A 19380-nucleotide genomic window follows, 5' to 3' on the forward strand; every position below is an offset into this window, starting at 1 on the left:
GAGGAGCGATAGCAATGTGGGTGGCACCACTGAAAAGCTCACTGCCTGCAAAAGAGGCCTAGCACCAGCTTTCTGACCTGGCTCTTCGGCTATGGGAGCAGAGGCAAAACATATGTGCTCTACTCACTCTGCTGCTGGAAGGCCAGGATCTGATGCCGCAGAGGTTGGATTTTAGGTGGGAAAGCGGGGAACTACAGCAATGTGGGTGGCACCCTTGCAAAGCTCACTATCTGCAGAAGAAGCCCAGCACCAGCTTTCTGTCCTGGCTGTTTGGCTGTGCTACCAGAGGCCAAACATTCTTGCTCTACTCCCTCTGCGGTTGAACGTCCGAGAGCTAGCGCCGCAGAGGTTGGATTCAAATGGACTTTGAGACAGCAGGGAACTGCATCAATGCAGTTGGCACTGTTGCAAAGCTCACTGTGTGCAGAATAGGCCCAGCACCAGCTTTCTTTCCTTGCTCTTCAGGTGTGGGAGCAGGGGCCAAAATTCATGCTCTACACACTCTGCTGCAGGACGGCCAGGAGAGGGCGCCATAGATGTTTAATTCAAATGGACTTTTACATACGAAAAGGAGGAGCGACAGCAAATTGGGTGAAACTGTTGAAAAGCTCACTGTCTGCAAAAGAGGCCCAGTACCACCATTCTGTCCTGGCTCTTTGGCTGTGGGAGTAGAAGCCAAACATTCGTGCTCTTTTTCCTCTATAGCTGGAAGGCCTAGAACTGGCGATGCAGAGGTTGGATTCAAATGGACTTTTAGGTGGGAAAGAGAAGACCGACAGCAATGTGTGTGGCAATGTTGCAAATCTCACTGTCTGTAGAAGAGGTCCAGCACCAGCTTTCTCTCCTTGCTCTTTGGATGTGGGAGCAGAGGCCAAACATTTGTGCTCTTCTCATTGTGCTGCAGGACGGCCAGGAGAGAATGCTGTAGATGTTTAATTGAAATGGACTTTTAGGTGGGAAAGGGAGGATCGACAGCAATGCGGGTGGCACAGTTGAAAATCTCACTGGCTGCAGAAGAGGAGCAGCACCATCTTTCTGTTCTGACTCTTCAGCTGTAGAAGCAGAGGCCAAACATTAGTGCACTACTCACTCTACTGCTGGATGGCCTAGAACTGGCTCCACAGATGTTGCATTTAATGGACGTTTAGATGGGAAAGCAGGGAACTATACCCTGTTACCCTGTTGCAATGCTCACTGTCTGCAGAAGACGCCCAGCACCAGCTTTCTGTCCTGGCTCTTCAGCTGTGGGAGCAGATGCCAAACCTTGGTGCTCTTTTCATTCTGCTGCTGGGCAGGCGAGAGGGGACACCACATTGTTTTAATTCAAATGGACTTTTACGTGGGAAACCAAGGAGCTACAGCAATTCGGATGGCACCTTTGCAAAGCTCACTGTCTGCAGAAGAGACCCCGTACCGGATTTCTGTCCTGACCCTTCGGCTGTGGGAGCAAAGGCCAAACATTTGCCCTCTACTCACTTTGCTGAAGGACAGCCGAGAGTGGGCGCGGCAGATGTTGGATTCAAATGGACTGTAAGGTGGGAAAGAGGAGAGACTGCAATGTCACTGGCACACTTTCAAAGCTCTCTGTCTGCGGAGAAGGTCCAGCATTGGCTTTTGTCATGGGTATTCAGCTGTCAGAGAAGAGGCCAAATATTTGCGCTCTACTCACTCTGCTGAAGGACAGGCGAGAGCGCGTGCCACAGCAGTTGGATTCAAATGGACTTTTAGTTGGGAAAGTGTGGATAGACAGCAATGCGATTGGCACCATTGCAAATTTCTCTGTCTTCAGAAGAGCCCTAGCATCATCTTTCTCTCATGGCACTTCGCCTGGGTTAGCAGAGGCCAAACATCTGCGCTCTACATGCTCTGCTGAATGACAGCCAAGAGAAGGCTCAGAAGATGTTGGATTCAAATGGATTTTTAGGTGGGAAAGCAAAAAGCGACAAAAATACTGGTGGTACCGTTACAAAGCTCACTGTCTGCAGAACATGCCCAGCACCAGCTTTCTGTCTTGGCTCTTCAGCTACGGGAGCAGAAGCCAAACATTTGTGCTCTACTTTGCTGCAGGGCAGCTGAGAGCACTTGCCGCAGACGTTGGATTCAGATGGTCATTAAGGTGAGAAAGCGAGGAGCGACAGAAATGCAGGCGGCACATTATGCTGACTGTCTGCAGAAGAGGCCCGGCACCAGCTTTCTGTCCTGGCTCTCCGGCTGTGGGAGCAGAAGCCAAACATTCGTGTTCTACGAACTGTATTGTAGGACTGCCAGGAGAGGGCACCAGAGAAGTTGGATTCAAATGGACTTTTAGGTGAGAAAGAGAGGAGTGAAAGCGATGCAGGTGGTACCGTTGCAAAGCTAACTGCCTGCAGAAGAGGACCAGCACCAGCTTTCTCTCCTGGCTTTTCGGCTGTGGGAACAGAGGCCCAGCATTCGTGCTATATGCATTCGGATATAGGAGAGCTGATAGTGGGTGCCGCAGAGGTTGGATTCAAATGGAATTTTTGGTGCTGTCATATTGCTGACACTGGAGCACAGCTTCCTTGATGCAAGACAGAACCAGAGCAGGTGAAGCAGGTGCCATGAAGCACTCAGACAGATCATGAATCAAAGCCTCATTGGAAGGCCCTTGTTCTCATGGGGGACTTCAACCACCCTGAAATCTGCTGGAACGATGGTGCAGGCACAAGATCCAGGAGGTTCCTTGATTGTGTGTAAGACATATCCTTCTGCAAGTAACAGAGGATGCCGAGCAAGAAACTGCCCTGGGCTTGACCTTGTGCTCACCAACAGGGAAGGCCTTCTCATTCCACTAAACCTGTTGCTTAAGGGCAACCTTGGATACAGCGATCACGAGATGGTCAGAATCTTGAGATTCAGGACAGTGAGAAGAGCGTGCAGCAAGCTCACTGCCCTGGACTTCAAAAGAGCAGACTTTGCCTCTTCAGTGACCTGCTTAGTAAGGTTCGGGATACAGCCCCAGAGGGCAGGGGGCCCAAGACTCTTGGCTGATATTCAAGGATCACATGCTACAAGCTCAGGAGTGTGGCATCCCAACCAGAAGGAAGTGCAGCAGGAGGGCCAGGAGACCCCCTTGGATGGACAAGGAGCTGCTGAGGAAAATTCAAATGAAAAAAAGATGCTTATAAAAGGTGGAAACAAGGACAGGTGGCATGGGAAGAGTACAGGGATGTTGTCCGGGAAGCTAGGGACCAGCTTAGGAAAGCTAAGGCCCAGTTAGAATTAAACTTGGCTAGGGATATTAAGGATAACAGGAAGGGATTCTACAGGTACATAGCAAATAAAAAACAGACTAGGGAGAACGTAGGCCCCCTCAGGAAGCTCTCGGGAGAACTGGCTGCACAGGATTTGGAGAAGGCTGAGGTTCTGAATGACTTCTTTGCCTCGGTCTTCACTGGCAAAGGCTCTGACCGCACCACCCAAGTCTTGGAAGGCAGACGCAGGGACTGTGAGAATGAAGACCTTTCACCCACTGTAGGAGAGGAACTGGTTCGAGACCATCTTGAAAATGTGAACGTGCACAAGTCCATGGGTCCTGATGAGATCCATCCGCGGGTCCTGAAGGAGCTGGTGAATGACGTTGCGAAGCCACTGGCCATCATATTTGAGAAATCATGGCAGTCAGGTGAAGCTCCCGATGACTGGAAAAAGGGAAATATAACCCCCATTTTCAAGAAGGGGAAAATGGATGACCCAGGGAATTACAGACCAGTCAGCCTCACTTCTGTGCCTGGCAAAATCTTGGAGCAGATTCTCCTGGAAGGCATGCTAAGGCACATGAAAAAACAAAAAGGTTCTTGGTGACAGCCAGCATGGCTTCACTAAAGGGAAATCCTGACTCACCAATTTGGTTGCCTTCTATGATGGGGCTGCAGAATTGATGGACAGGGGTAGAGCAGTTGTTGTTATCTTCCTGGTTTTGTGCATAGTGTTGGACACTGTCCTACATGTCATCCTTGTCTCTAAATTGGAGAGACATCAATTTGATGGATGGACCACTCGGTGGATAAAGAACTTGCCTGATGGCCGCAAGCAAAGAGTTGTCATCAATGGCTCTACGTCCGGCTGGAGACCAGTAATGAGTGGTGCCCCTCAGGGATCCGTGTTGGGACCGGTCTTGTTCAACACCTTTGTTGCTGACATGGACAGGGGGATTGAGTGTGCCCTCAGCTTGTTTGCGGATGACACCGAGCTGTGTGGTTCGGTTGATATGCTGGAGGGAAAGAATGCCATCCAGAGGGACCTTCACTTTCTGTAGAAGATGCCAGCACTAATTTTCCCTCAACGGAAAAAGTGCAGCACAATCTTTCTGTCCTGGCTCTTTGCCTGTGGTAGTGTCGTGGTTTAAACCCAGTCAGGCAACTTGTTCACTCTCTCCCAGTGAGTTGTGCTGGGCTGACAACAATCGAGCCCCCCCCCCCCCCCCCCCCACTGGGGCTCTTTCCTTCCATGCTCCCAGAGGAACGGGGAGGAGGATCGAAAGGGTGCAACTACTACGGATTGAGACAAGAATTGTCCAGCAACCAATGTACAAAACAAATCACCACCGCTACTACCAACGACAACAGTGATAAGAGAAAATAACAAGGGAAGAGAATACGATACCACCGGCCAAGAAACGAGTCCCACCCAGAAGCCCGTGTCCTTCTTGGTAACTCCCAGTTACCCCCAACCCCGGGCATGACGTGCTGTGGTATGGAATGCCTCCTTGGCTAGCCTGGGTCAGGCGCCCTGTCTCTGCTTCCTCACAGCTTCCCCTCCTCCCTGGCAGAGCATGAGCCTCACAAAGTCCTTGGTCAGGGTAAACATCACTTAGCAACAACCGAAAACATCGGTTTCACCAACATTGTTCCCAGGCTGGAAGTCAAAACACAGCACTGCACCAGCTACCACAAAGGAGAAACAGGACTGCTACTGCTGAACCCAGGACAGTACTACATTCTGAAACTGTGAGATCAAGAGTAACAGCTCTGAGAGCCAATAAATCAGCATTGTGACGAGTGACTATTAATCCGGTCAGATCTGTCTTTATCTCAACCCTTCATGCCCCACGTTGGGCTCCAAAAAGAACTATGGTGGTTTAAACATAGCCAGAACGCTTGTTCACTCACTTCTCCCCCTTCTTCCCCTCCCCCTACTCCAGGAGGGACGGAGAGGAGAATTGAAAAGAATGCAACTCCCACGGGTTGAGATAAGAACAGTTTAGTAACTAAGGTATAACACAAATCACTACTGCTATCACCAATAATAATAATGATAAAGGAAATAACAAGGGAAGAGTGTACATCACCTCATGACCAGCCAACCAATAACTCCACCCCCCCTCCCAACCCGACCAACCACGAACCGATACCTCCTCCAACCCTGCAGTCTACCAGCCCTTCCGGCTAACTCCCAGTTACATCCTGGGCATGACGTGCTGTGGTATGGAATACCTCTTTGGTCATTTTGGGTCAGGAGTCCTGTCTCTGCTTCCTCCCGGCTTCCCCTCCTCCCTGGCAGAGCATGAGGCTCACAAAGTCCTTGGCCAAACCAAAACATCATTGTTATCACCTCTGTTCCCAGGCCGAAAGTCAAAACACAGCGCTGTACCAGCTACCAAGAAGGAGAAAAATGACTGCTACTGCTGAACCCAGGACAACATGCCTTATTCCTGACTCCAGAGCACTCCTCACTCTTTGCTGGTGATTCCCCGCACCAGGTTTTGGAAGTGGCACCTCCACGGTGGGAGTGGGGCATGAAGCCTTCAGCTGAAAGACTTGCTTGTACCATTTTAGGCAGGAAAGCTGGGGTGCTTTGACATGCTAATGACACTGCTTCAGAGCTGCCTGGTTGTTGCTTAGGCCCAGCAGCATCTTTCTGTTCTGTCTCTTTCGCTCTATAGCCATTAGATGGATGTTTGCCGTCTGTGAGCACTGCACCTGGATCTGTCGAGGGAACATCAAAGAGGCACGGTAGAAAGATGTTCTTAACATTTAAAGTTAGTGCACATTACCATGTTGATAATACTAGAGCACACCTTACTCTGTGGAGAAGATTCCCAGCACCAGCTTTCTGCCCTACCACCTCCACTGTGGGAGCAGGGCATGGAACTTTCAGCAGAATGTTCAGCAGCAGCTTTCTCTACTGGCTTGTGCACTGGAGAAGCAGAAGCTGCTTGTTGGCGCTTTGAGTGACTCGCTTCTACCTTTTTAGGCAGGAAAGATTGAGTGCACTGACATGCTGGTGGCACTGCTGCAGATGTGCCTTGTTGCTGCTTAGTCCCACCAGCAGCTTTCTGCTCTGCCTCCTTGGCTCAACGCGCATTAGCTGGACTTTTGCTGTCTGTGACCACTGCGCCTGGATCTAGCTAGAGAAGATCAAAGAGGCACAGTAGTAGGATGGACTTAACATTACAAAGGAAGTGCACATTGCCATGTTGCTGACACTGAAGCACAGCACTCTCCGTGCAGGTGATTCCCACCACCAGTTTCCTGATCACGGCTGTCCTGCAGCAGAGTGAGTAGAGCATGAATGTTTGGCCTCTGTTCCCACAGCTGAAAAGGCAGAACAGAGGGCTGGTGCTGGGCTTCTGCTGCAGACAGTGAGCTTTGCAGCAGTGCCACACGCATTTCTGTAGTTCCCTGTTTTCCCACCTCAAAGTCCATTGAATCCAACGTCTGCGGCGCCAGCTCTCTGCCGTCCAGCAACAGAATGAGTAGAGCAGGAATGTTTGTCTTCCAAACAGTCCTGCAGCCAAACAGTCAGGGCATAAAGCTGGTGCTGCGCCTCTTCTGCAGACAGTGAGCTTTGCAACAGTACCACCCGCATTGCTGTAGTTCCCCACTTTTCCCACATCAAAGGCCATTTGAATCTAACCTATGCAGCGCCAGTTCTAGGCCGACCAGCTATAGAATGATTAGAGCACGAATGTTTGGCCTCTGTTCACACAGTCGAAGAGCCAGGTCAAAAAGCTGGCACTGGGCCACTTCTGCAGACAGTGAGCTTTGCAACAGTTCTACCCACACTGCTGTTGCTCCTCCTTTTCCTAACTAAAAGTCCATTTCAATTAAACATCTACTTCACCGTCTCCTGGCCGTCCTGCAGCACACTGAACAGAGCATGAACGTTCGTCCTCTGCTCCCACAGAGAAAGATCCAGGACAGAAATCTCGTGCTGAGCATCTTCTGCAAAAGTGAGCTTTGCAGCAGTGCCACCCACATTGCTGTAGTTTCCTGCTTTCACATCTAGAAGTCCATTTGAATCCAACATCTGTGGCGACATCTCTCAGCCGTCCAGAAGAACAATGAGAAGAGCACGAATGTTTGCCCTCTGCTCCCACAGCAAAAGAGCCAGGACAGAAAGGTTCTGCTGGGCCTCTTGTGCAGATAGTGACCTTTGCAACAGCGCCACCTGCATTGCTGTAGTTCCCGGATTTCAAGCCTATAAATCCGTTTGAATCCAACCTCTGCAGCGCCAGGCCTGGGCCGTCCAGCAGCAGAGTGTGTAGAGCACGAATGCTTGGCCTCTGCTCCCACAGCCGAAGATGCAGAAGAGAAAGCTGGCGCTGGGCCTCTTATGCAGACAGTGAGCTTTGCAATGGTGCCATGAGCATTGCTGTCTCTCCTCCCTTTCCCACCTAAAAGTCCCATTGAATGAAACATATACATAGTCCTCTCCTGGCCATCCTGCAGCACAGCGAGTAGAACACAAATGTTTGGCCTGTGCTCCTACAGCCAAAGAGCCGGGACAGAAATATGGTGCTGGGCCTCTTCTGCAGACAGTGAGCTTTGCAACGGTGCCGCTCGATGTTGTGGTTTAAACCCAGTCACGTAACTCGTTCACTCACTTCCCCCCTTCTTTCCCTCCCCCTACTCCCGGAGGGACAGAGAGGAGAATCAAAAAGAATGCAACTCCTACGGGTTAAGATAAGAACAGTTGAGTAACTAAGGTATAACAGAAATCACTACTGCTATCACCAATGATAATAATGATAAAGGAAATAGCAAGGGAATAGAATACATCACCTTACCACCAGCCAACCAATAACTCGCCCCCCCAACCCGACCAAGCACCGACCGATACCTCCTCCAACCCTGCAGTCCACCAGCCCTTCCGGCTCACTCCCAGTTACATCCTGGGCATGACGTGCTGTGGTATGGAATACCTCTTTGGCTAGCTTGGGTCAGGTGTCCTGTCTCTGCTTCCTCCTGGCTTCCCCTCCTCCCTGGCAGAGCATGAAGCTCAGAAAGTCCTTGGCCAAACCAAAACATCGCTATCAGCTCTGTTCCCAGGCCGAAAGTCAAAACACTGCACTGCACCAGCTACCAAGAAGGAGAAAAATGACCCCTACTGCTGAACACAGGACACTCGCATTGCTGTCACTCCTCGCTTTCCCACTGTAAAATCCATTTGAATCCAATCTCTGGGGTGAATGCTTTCGGCTGTCCTGCAGCAGAGTGAGTAGAGCATGAACGTTTGGCCTCTGCTGCCACAGCTGACGAAGGAGGACAGAACACTGGTGCTGTGCCTCTTCTGAAGACAATGAGGTTTGCAAGGGTGACACCCGCATTGCTTTCACTCTTCACTTTCCCACCTAAATGTCCCTTTGAATCCATCCTCTGTGGAGCTGCTCTCTGCTGTCCTGCAGCAGAGTGAGTAGAGCATGAATATTTGGCCTCTGCTCCCACAGCCGAAGACGCGGGACAGAAAGCGGGTGCTGGGCCTCTGCAACGGACAGTGAGCTTTGCAAAAGAGGCCACCAGCATTGCTGTCACTCCTCGGTCTCCACCTAAAAGACAGTTTGAGTCCAACCTCTATGGTGCCCCCTCTCTGCTTTCTTGCAGCAGAATGAGTGGAGCACGAATGTTTGGTCTCTGCTCCCACAGGCGAAGATGCAGGACAGAAAGATGGTGCTGGGCTTCTTCTGCACAAAGTGAGCTTTGCTGTCACTCCTCGCTTTTCCACCGTAAAGTCCATTTGAATCCAACCTCTGTGGCGAATGCTCTCGGCTGTCCTTCAGCAGAGTGAATAGAGCATGAATGTTTGCCCGCTGCTCCCGTAGCCAAAGACTCAGGACAGAAAGCTGGCGCTGTTTCTCTGCTGCAGATGGCTCCAAGAGCAAGGCCATGGAGCCTTAGCGGTCTGTGCGAGCAAGGCAAGGGGTAGTCCCCACAGGTAACCGGAAACCGGAGGCGGGAGGAGAATGTGGAAGAAGCTGTGTGGATCTAACCAATACTGTTGTGCCTAGGAGGCGTGGCTAAATACCACGCCTATATAAGTGAACTGCGTCACAAATAAAGTAGAAGTTTGCTTATCACCCATATTGGGTTGGCCTGTCTGCTTCTCCTCGCCGCTTACAAATGGCACCCAAACAGGGACCACGGACTAAAGGGCCCCGGCTGCCGGGGACCCGGAATACAGGGCCCCGGTTACAGGGACCCGGAATACAGGGCCCCGATTAGCGGGGACCTGGATTACAGGCCTCGATTAGCGGAGACCCGGTTTACAGGGTCTCTTGATCTCAAAACAGTTAAGGAGGCCTAACAAGCAGTGACCACGTATGGGTTAAAATACTCTTATACTCAAGCTGTATATGTTATGATTTTTTCTTGCAATTGACAGGGGGAGCCCATACAGTTTCTCTGTGATACTCATGTATTAGAAGTTGGTAAATATAAGTATGTCCATGTTTCTATCAACCCTTGGAGTCCCTTATAGATACTGCTGGCCACTTCTTCCAGCACAGGCTGGCCACCTGTGTCGGAATGAGTGTGCATTTTGGTCAGTATAAAAGCCCAAGCCTCATACGATGTGGGGGAGGCAGAGACTCTGCGGGAAGGCCCGCTAAGGTTGAGCCTGCCACCTTGCACTGCAATGATGCTTCTCGGAGCTGGTTTGCTGTTAGTCTCCACAGGGTCCTTGTGACACGTTCTGTACGTGGGACTGTAGTGGGAGTAATGATTGTCTGGATTTTGTGCTTCAAATATTGTAGTTGTGTGGCATGTGCTTGTGGGATCCCATACGCGTGTGTTTGTATGTGCGTGCTGAGGGCAGACGGTGTTCTGTGTGTTTTTCTTGTTGTTGGGTTCATGTAAAAGCTTTCAACGGGTAGCTGTTTAACATTTCGGGCATGAAACGGTTAACGTAAAGGTGCGGTTGCCGGCGGGTATTTATGGTTGCTGCTGAAGCAGGCAGGCCGCTATAGTTGCTGCCCAGCAGGACAGCTTTTGCAGGGACTAAAAAAAAAAAAAAAAAAAAAAAATTAAAGGGAGGCAAGATAGAGGAAGAGAAAGAACGAATAACTGCAAAACATCACTTGGGGGCAACTGAAAAGTAACATCCTGAATATGTGTGCTTGTAACGTAGCTATTATTAGAGGTTGTGATTTTGTATATAAAACCACTTGTATTTACTAGCTAGTTGCTAATAAGAAACTACACCTTGTATTGTATAGATTTGTCACTTGTAAAAGAGATGTTAGAGTATGGAAATTTGCAGTAGCTGCTAGAAAATGCTAAGGCAAAAGCTAGAAAAATTTTAATACAATGGTAGTGTTATAAAGCAGGTGATGGAACAAATTAAGAGGGGGGAGAATTCCACGGGTACGCGTGTGTGTGTGTGTGTGCGGGGGGGGGGGGGGGGGGGGGGGGGGGGGGGGGGGGGGGGGGGGGGGGGGGGGGGGGGGGGGGGGGGGGGGGGGGGGGGGGGGGGCCCCGCCCCGCAGAAATTTCTTTGGCTAGGCCCTCGCTACCATCAGCATCTTCAACATGCTGCTGTACCCTGTAATAATTACTCTGCTAATGTAAATGTGTGTGTGCCTTGCTGTAGTAGCAACTTGTTACTGGATAAAACAAAAGGGGGGAGATGTGGAGACAGTGTTCTCACGGGAGAATGCATAATTGGTACATAAACTTTGAATAGTCCTGAAAGATACAGCAAGGCCATGAGAGGCCTGAAGAAGCTTAAGCAAGAAGATAAGAGGCTGGAATTCACCAAGTTAATGAGAACTGTGGACTGTTGGCAAGATTTCAAGGTTGAGTTCTCACACCTGTGTTTAACCAATTATATGTTAGTCACTAAGGGTCTTCAAGACATGTATCCAATCATAATATGCCAAATTACTGTAAGTGCTTCAGCCGGGGCCTTGGCTCAACTAAGCAGACTGGGTTGCTGAGTTGCTAAGCAGACAAATACTACATCGAAGGCAATTTCTGATTTGTTGTTTAAATGTTGACTCTCTAAGACATGCAACACTGCAGAACCTTTTGTTGTTGGAACAAAAACATGGATGTGAAGAGTTTGATGGAATGTTTTGTATGAATCTTTCTGGTCATTTTAATTCGATACATGCACAGCTGAAAACCATGGCTCAGCTTACCCAGCAACTGCAAGTGAGCAGTGACCTAGGGATAACAAAATGGTTGTTCTCATGGGGCATTACAGGTTGACTTAAAACACTGCTATTTGAAGTACTGCACTTATGTATCATTGTTAGGTTAATCATTGTAGCTATTAGACTTGCTTATAGTTGTGTGATAAAACAGGTGAACAGAATAACCCACAGTGTCTAGCTCGCACAAAGAAAAAGGAGGGAATTGTTGCAGAATGGCTCTATGAGCAAGGCCATGGAGCCTTAGAGGCCTGTGGGAGCAAGGCAAGGGGTAACCCCCATGGGTAACCGGAAACTGGAGGTGGGAGGAGAATGTGGAGGAAGCTGTGTGGATCTAACCAATACTCTTGTGCCTAGGAGGCGTGGCTAAATACCACGCCTATATAAGTGAACTGCGTCACAAATAAAGTAGAAGTTTGCTTATCCCCCCTATTGGGTTGGCCTGTTTTGCTTCTCCTCGCCGCTTACAAGGACGGACCTGCTAATGACTGTGTAGGAAGCAGGAGAAGGGTAAGCAGAACCACTGTTTGAGAGTATATGGAATCCCTGTGTGCAAGAATTCTGTGTGTGGCTGAGACGTGGCATAGCTGTGAAGCAAGTGCGGAGTCCTGATCCACGGTTCCGTGTTATCCATGAGGAGAGCAGCCGGAGACGGACGAAGCGTATTTGTTCTGTCTTGTATTCTCTTTTCTGATTTAGATTCTGGGGGAGGAGTAGACAAAAGTAAACCGTGGCTAATTGGGGGTGTTAAGAAGAGTTCCCTCTCTGTGCCCCACTGGCTGCGTAAGAAAAGTATAACCTCTAATATTTATAGTCCTATTCTTGAGACCTGGACTTTACACTCAAAGAATTATAGCCTCACATACAGGTGCATAATAACTTTTCAACAGTAAAACCTGCTGTGGATACTAGGACAGTGTAAATTTTGCTGTAACTGAAACTATTATCTAACAGCAGAGGAGTTGATCTGCAGAACCCAGAAATATTATTTTACTGACCCCCCTGAGAATATCATAAAACTTGTGTGTAGGTGCTCTCATATTTTTATAAGTGCATTTGCAGAGCACTGGGAGAGAGAGGCTATAGAGATTTGTAAAAGCTTGCTTGAAATGGAAGCCGGTCAAAGCAAGGGAATTCTGAAGAAAAACCCAGTAGGTTGCATTTTGCACATTGGAAAGAACTGGGAGGGTCTCCCGGGGGCTCGGTAAACAAGAAAATGTTGGTAAAATATTATAACCAATGGTGGCCTTTATATACTTTGGAAGATCAGGCAAAATGGTCTAAAAATGGAACTCTGAACTATAATACATTGTTACATTTAATGTTCTTTTGAGGGGCAAAGAAAATGGGATGAAATAATATATGCAGATATGATTTTCACTTTAAGAAACCACCCAGAGTGACAGACTGAATGCAAAATTAATATAGCTCCGCCAGATCCCTTAATTTTTGCTTTGGAAAAGGACAGGGAAAAACTGGAAGTTAAGCTGGAGAGATGCTGTTCAGCCTGTGATATTGGGGAAAGATGTTTAAAGTTAGAAAAACAGTAATCAGGAAGATAGGTAGGAAAATTATATATCACAAGTAGCTCTGAGAGGAGCCCACTCTGTATCTGTCCTATCAGATATTGATAAGGAAGAGGAGATTGTTGTCACTGGCATCAAGGAGTAGATTCACATTCAGAGTTAAGAAAGAGTTAAACCAGAAGTGCTGTTGCACAGGCAGACATCTGCAGCCCTTGCAGAGCAGGGTGAGCAGCTATGAGAAAAAGAAAAAAGAAAAGGAAAAGAAAGGGGGAGTGCCGTGGGGTGGCTCTTGTAACTGAATTGGAACTAGACTGATGGGGACCGGGGGAATCTTCCTTAACAGATCCACTGGTTATAATGAAGACAAAGAAAAAGAAGTGGAATTTTTAGTTGATACGGATGCAACGCATTCAGTTTTAAACAAAGCTTTAATGTCTTTGGGGGATGATTATATTATGGTAAAAGGGGCGACTGGCCAAAATGAAAAGGCTTATCAATTGAAAAAGCAAGGGGGCATTCATAAATTCTTGCATATGCCTAACTCCCCAAAAGCTCTTTTGGGGAGAGATTTATTAGAACATTTAGACGCGACTATTATTTTCAAAGGAGGCGAGATCACTTTAAAAATCAATGACCAACAATATACAAAGATGTTAAACTTAGCTTTGGTTACTAACCATGTCAATGAAGAAGTCAGGGAAGATATACTGGATCAGGTATTTCCAGGGGTATGGACTGCAAACATACCTTGAAGGGGCAAAAATGCACCCCCAAAACAGATTAGGCTCAAGGAGGGAAAACAGCCAGTCAGGATTAAACAATGCCCTCTGAACATGGAAGATAGGGAAGGAATTCGCACAGTAATTACCTACAATTAAGAATGCTAAAGGAGTGCCAGTCTGATTTTAACACCCCTATTTTACCTGTTCGTAAACCTGATGGGCCTGATGAAGCGGGAAAAGGATATGAATATGTATAGGCGTGTTGTGTAACCTATTGCATATGCAACACTTCAGAGAATAAATGTAGAGGGAAAACAACGCTGGGGTGAGCATGCCTTTGGAGGAACTAGCCCCCACGTGCCTCAGCTGAATAAACCATACCTACTTTACAACTTTAACAAGTTGTGGAGTCAATCCGCCTATCAAAGCCAGTTTAGAAACAGCTAAGAAAAGCCTAAAACAGGCTAGAAATGGCAAGAAACTGTTCAGAAATAGCAAAAATGGCTTAAAACTGGTAAGAAATGGGCAAAGATAAGATAGAAATGACCGTAAATTGTATAGAAAGAGCACAAAGGAGTTAAAAGGGGTTAGAAATGGATGAAAATGTTTCAAACCAAGTCAGAAAAGGACAAAAATGTGTTAGAAATGGCAAGAAATTGGTAAAGAACAGGACAAAAATGGTTTGGGAATGGCCAAAATGGCTTAAAAAGACTTAGAATTGGGCAAAAAACAGTTAGAAATAGCTCAAGCCAGTTTAGAAATAGCTAGGAAAAGCTTAAAACAGGCTAGAAATGGCCATAAATTGTTCAGAAATAGCAATAAAAGACTTAAAAAGGGTAAGAAGTGGGCAAAAATAAGATAGAAGTGGCCATCAATTGCTTAGAAATAGCAAAAAAAAGACATAAAATCGGTTCGAAATTGCCAATTGTTTTAGAAGTAGCCAAAAGAGGCTTAAAACTGGTAAGAAACGGGCAAAACCAAGATAGGAGTGGACATCATTTGTTTAGAAATAGCAAAAAAAAGACTTAAAATGGGTTAGTGATGGGAAAAATTGGTTAGAAATAGCCAAAAAAAAGGCTCAAAAGTGGTAAGAAATGGGCAAATATGAAATAGAAATGTCCATGAGTTGTTTAGAAATAGCCAAAAAAAACTTAAAGTGGGTCAGAAAGGGCCAAAAATGGGTTAAACCAAGTTAGAAAAAGGCAAAAATGAGTTAGAAATAGCAAGAAATTGCTACAGAGCAAGCAGATTGCTAGTAACACAAGGACTCTCATCACGACTGCCACTGCATTATGGCCCCTTACACATACACTAGTAGCCTTGCAGTAAAAGCATAAAGAGAATTGTGCTTCCTTCTGTGAGCACCATATGTAGAGGAGGAGATTTACCAAGGCAGAAACTGTAGCAAGACAGCAACTGAAGCTCCTGAATATCTATTAACAGATACCAAGTTGAAGGGGCACTTACTAAATGCTACCCACGTTTGCCTCAGCTGCAGGTGCACTCTGAAGTCTCTCTGGAATCCAGTATCAGAAACAGTGAGGTCAGATACAGGTATTCCTTCAAGATGGTTGTAACAATGCTACATGCCTGTTAAGAAGCACTCAAGATCAAATGAGTGTTTCTGAAGAGTGCAAAGACAAGGTTGGGATTGTTCTAAATCTTTGACAAGTGAAATGTTTTCTCCTCAGCACATCCGATAAGCAAAACCCAAACACGCATTACTGCCAGACTAGTCAGCTATAACATCACATCTATAGAAAAGCAAGATCAGTACAAGTGCATGGGGACTAAGCACACCATGATTAGATAGTTCAAGTTGCTACATCTGGTGCCAAGTATCAGCACAGCTGGATTCTTACTAAATTTCTCTGCCATTTAAGCCTTTCTCACTTGTGTCTAAACCCAGGCACTAGTTCTCCCAACTACAGCATCTAACTGATGTAATAACTTACTTTCCGTGCCCAAAATTAAGCAATACATAACTCAGCAAATAACTCATGATTCAGAGAAAACTCCAGGAGCAAACTTGCCAACTAAGCTTGCAAGATGACAAGAATACTTATTCTTTATTGCGGCGCCGGGAGACACGGGGGATAGCTCCTCCTAACGTGTGTCCCCCAGTTGCCATACAAGCTGTCCTTTTATAGCCACTAGGCATACACAGATATTCATGAGGCTACGTACGGATTACATGATTTTCCAGAAAGTTCCCCCCATGTGTACAGAATTGTGGTGGTGGTCTCTGAGGGTCGTTTACTTCTTCCAACAATCTTCATCACTGCTGGCAGACTTTGAAGCACGCACAGTAGATGCTCATACCAGTTTAATTGGTTCGTTAGCACCAGAGACATAATAATCCTCCTATCCTCCTACTTATCAGTTAGTTTAACTGTAGCACATCCTGGACACCTGCAGTTCCCGGAGACTCCTTATCCCTGTGTCCTGTTCTTCTAGACTGTTTTTCTTAAAACTATATCACAACTATAATGATTTACCTTGTGAGAATTCTCAGTATGTTCTCTAGCTGTACTCTATTTTTTTTCTCTACGTATCATGCACCTCAGGTATTTTCCATTGCTACTGTTACAAAGCCATCAAACTCAACATTACTTAAAACTAATTCTAAAGGTTTCTATATTCCATTTTGTGATTTTGTGCCCCCTTGTCTCAAATTCCCCCCTTTTTCTGTCCTTTTGCAAATTCTTCTGTGACATTTTGTACATTATCATTGCCATCAAAAGTCTTTTTGAAATAATTTCCCGCGTCTACTGGGTTCTTAATATCATTCCTTTTCCAATCTTCATAATTTATCATAGATCGTTTACAACACCAGAGGGAACATTGTATCATGCCACAAGTAATCAATATTAAAATAATCAACATCAATATTCCTGCAACCAGTTGCCTCAAAGAGAAGAGATTGGATAACCAAGAAGTTAACTTTTTCCATGTTTGTTCAAACCCCAGGAGGTGTCATCCATGGCCATTTCATGAAATATCTTAGTTTGTTTCCAAATTTCCTCCAGATCTGTTTCCATTCTGCCACTTTGGTCTCTATAGGAACAACAGCTTTCATTGATTATGGAACAAACCCCTCCTTGTGATGCCAGTAACATGTCTAGAGCCATTCGCTTTTGAAATACCACTTTAGACAGCCTGGTTATCTGTTGTTGTTCTGCCTGAATTATATCAGTGTTTTTACTTTCCATTTCCTCTATGGCTGCTGAGATATTTACAATTGCTTTTTCTAATTCACTTACTGCCAAAGATGGAATTAGCCCTCTTACAAAACTATGAAATGCGCTGTGCCGTTCCATTATAGGGTTAAACCCTCGCTTAGTTAATTTAGCAAAACTTCTAATCCAGGTGCCGAAAGGATACCTGTCGATAATAGTAAAATTGGGTATTATAGCACCTAAGGTGCATGCCCCCTTCCAGTTGGGGGGCAGACTCATATAAGCATTTTCTCCACATAACCAATACCATCCTTTCCCTTTAGGAACAGGCCACAACTGAACTACAATACCATCTATATTAATAGTATGATTGCAATTTGAAGGGTGACCTACATCTGTGGCATTTAAACAAGCATGATCTCCTACCCTGGTTCCTGGTGTTATACATCTTTGTGCTCAGGCGTAATATTTATTACCTGGATTAGGATTAGCTATCCCAAATTTTAGCCTTTCCCTCGGATGTAGATTGTTAGTGTTCACCCAAAAATTTGTCCATGAGATAGTGTTAGGAATTGGAACTCCAGTTAATGAAAGATCCAGGCTTTCTCCTGATTTAGGCAGCTGTGTACACACCCAGCAGTCACTGTGATTAAAACTTTAGTAACATTCTGCACTAATTTCAGGTATAAGTTCCGGTCCCAAGCTTGCATACTAGTTATCATATGGGTCCAAATTGTGACAGACGCAATTTCATACTTAAGGGTCCTGAAGGTTCGATCTGCCATGTCTTCTCAGGCTCTGGTGCTTTCTTTATTCTTGAATAATGTATCCAAGCAGGTTGTTCCTTTATCTTCACTGCTTTAAAGGTGGTTAGTAATACCTGGTACGGTGCGCTCCATTTCTCCTGTAAATTCTTAACCTCTTGCTCTTGTCCCTACTATTCTCTTATTTATCTCCTCCAATTGTTTTTCCAGATTGATCAGCAACTGTTGGAGATAGCCTTCTCCCTCTTCCTGAAGATTTTCTCCTTTAAACTGGGACTGATATGGTCTTCCATACAAAATCTCAAATGGGCTAACCTCTTCTTTCGACCAAGGTTGAGTTCGAATTCTTAATAGAGCCAGTGGTAAACCTTGGTACCAATATAAATTCATTACAGTAACAATTACTACACCCGAGACAAAGACAGAGACTAAAATTCAAACAAACAACAGTTAATAACGCAGTTATAACATCCTGTCACCAGTACCAAAATCACAAGACCAAAATCATTACTGTAACGAGCCTCAAAATAAGACGAATATCCGTAGAATCAAAAGCAATGCTTCCTAACCCCTATGGCTCAGACCATATTGTAACATTAATAGTGGGGTTTCCTTGGACCCTTTATAGTTGACCAGCCTGTCAGTGTCCCAAGAAGGACGAGACCCTTGTGCCCGACCAGCCTGTCTGCGTCCCACTGTGGGATGTGCTGGACAGCCCACTGTGTCGGAGGGTGATTTGACTAACCTTCCTAACTAACCTATTCAGGGACCCACGCTGACAGCATCACTGAATCAAATCCCTTATGGGCTGTTGATAGCACACTGGAACCAAAACCATTTCCACAAGACACCCCCTGTGTCTTGTAGGACCCAAAGAACAAGATGCCCCCTGCTTAGATATAACAGTCTGTCACTGATACCAAAATCACAAGACCAAAATCCTTAATGTAACAAACAACAGAATAAATACCAACAAGATCCAAAACCATTTCCACAAAACATCCCCTGCGTCTTTCAGGACCCAAACCACAAGAAGCCCCCTGCTTCTTGTGGTTGTATACCAAAAGGACACTAGCAGCTGGGTATATGCCTTTACCTACAAGATTTCCTATCTCAAGTTACAGAAGGCTTCCAAACTTTGCGTACGCTTACCAAAACAACCCAACTACCAATTTAGTCTTTATGCAAGATGCCCCCTGCACATTACAGACTATATAAAAGAAAAGAATACCTTTTATGAGATGGTCCTTGTCTGCTCCCGTAGTGATCCAAATGAGTCGAGGGGTCCCTCTGGGAAAAATTCCTGAGGGCCCTAGAGAGCCCTGCCCTCAGCGGGTCCTGCAGCCGAGCAGAGAGGGTCTCATCTGGGTAGCCAAATTGATTCGGAGAAAACTCCAGGAACAAACTAGGCAACAATGTTCTCAAGCTGACAAGCAGGTATTCTTTATTGCGGTGCAGGGAAACACGGGAGGTAGCTCCTCCTAACGTGTGTCCCCCAGTTGCCACACAAGACATCTTTTTATAGCCACTGGGCATACATGCATATTCATGAGACTACGTACGGATTACATAATTTTCCAGAAAGTTCCCAGCATGGGTACAGAATTGTGGTGGTGGTCTCTGAGGGTCGTTTACTTCTTCCAACAATCTTTATCACCTCTGTCATCCTTCTGAGCATGAGCAGTAGATGCTCATACTAGTTTAATTGGTTCGTTTTCACCAGGGAAATAATAATCCTCCTACCCTCCTACTTATCAGTTAGTTTAACTGTAGCCCATCCTGGACACCTGCAGTTCCCAG

At 46.3% G+C, this 19380-nt stretch overlaps 1 long non-coding RNA gene across 1 annotated transcript in view; it reads right to left on the reverse strand.

Moving 5' to 3' along the window:
* LOC130608559 (uncharacterized) overlaps positions 1-19380 on the reverse strand; it is a 51289-nt gene that overhangs the window by 13782 nt on the left and 18127 nt on the right. The window lies entirely within an intron of this gene.

This window comes from Pezoporus wallicus, unplaced genomic scaffold (genome assembly GCF_028554395.1).
Source record: "Pezoporus wallicus isolate ANWC-B61680 ecotype Strahan unplaced genomic scaffold, APGP_CSIRO_Pwel_v1 contig_7682, whole genome shotgun sequence".
In the NCBI taxonomy this organism is placed as follows: Eukaryota; Metazoa; Chordata; class Aves; order Psittaciformes; family Psittacidae; genus Pezoporus; species Pezoporus wallicus.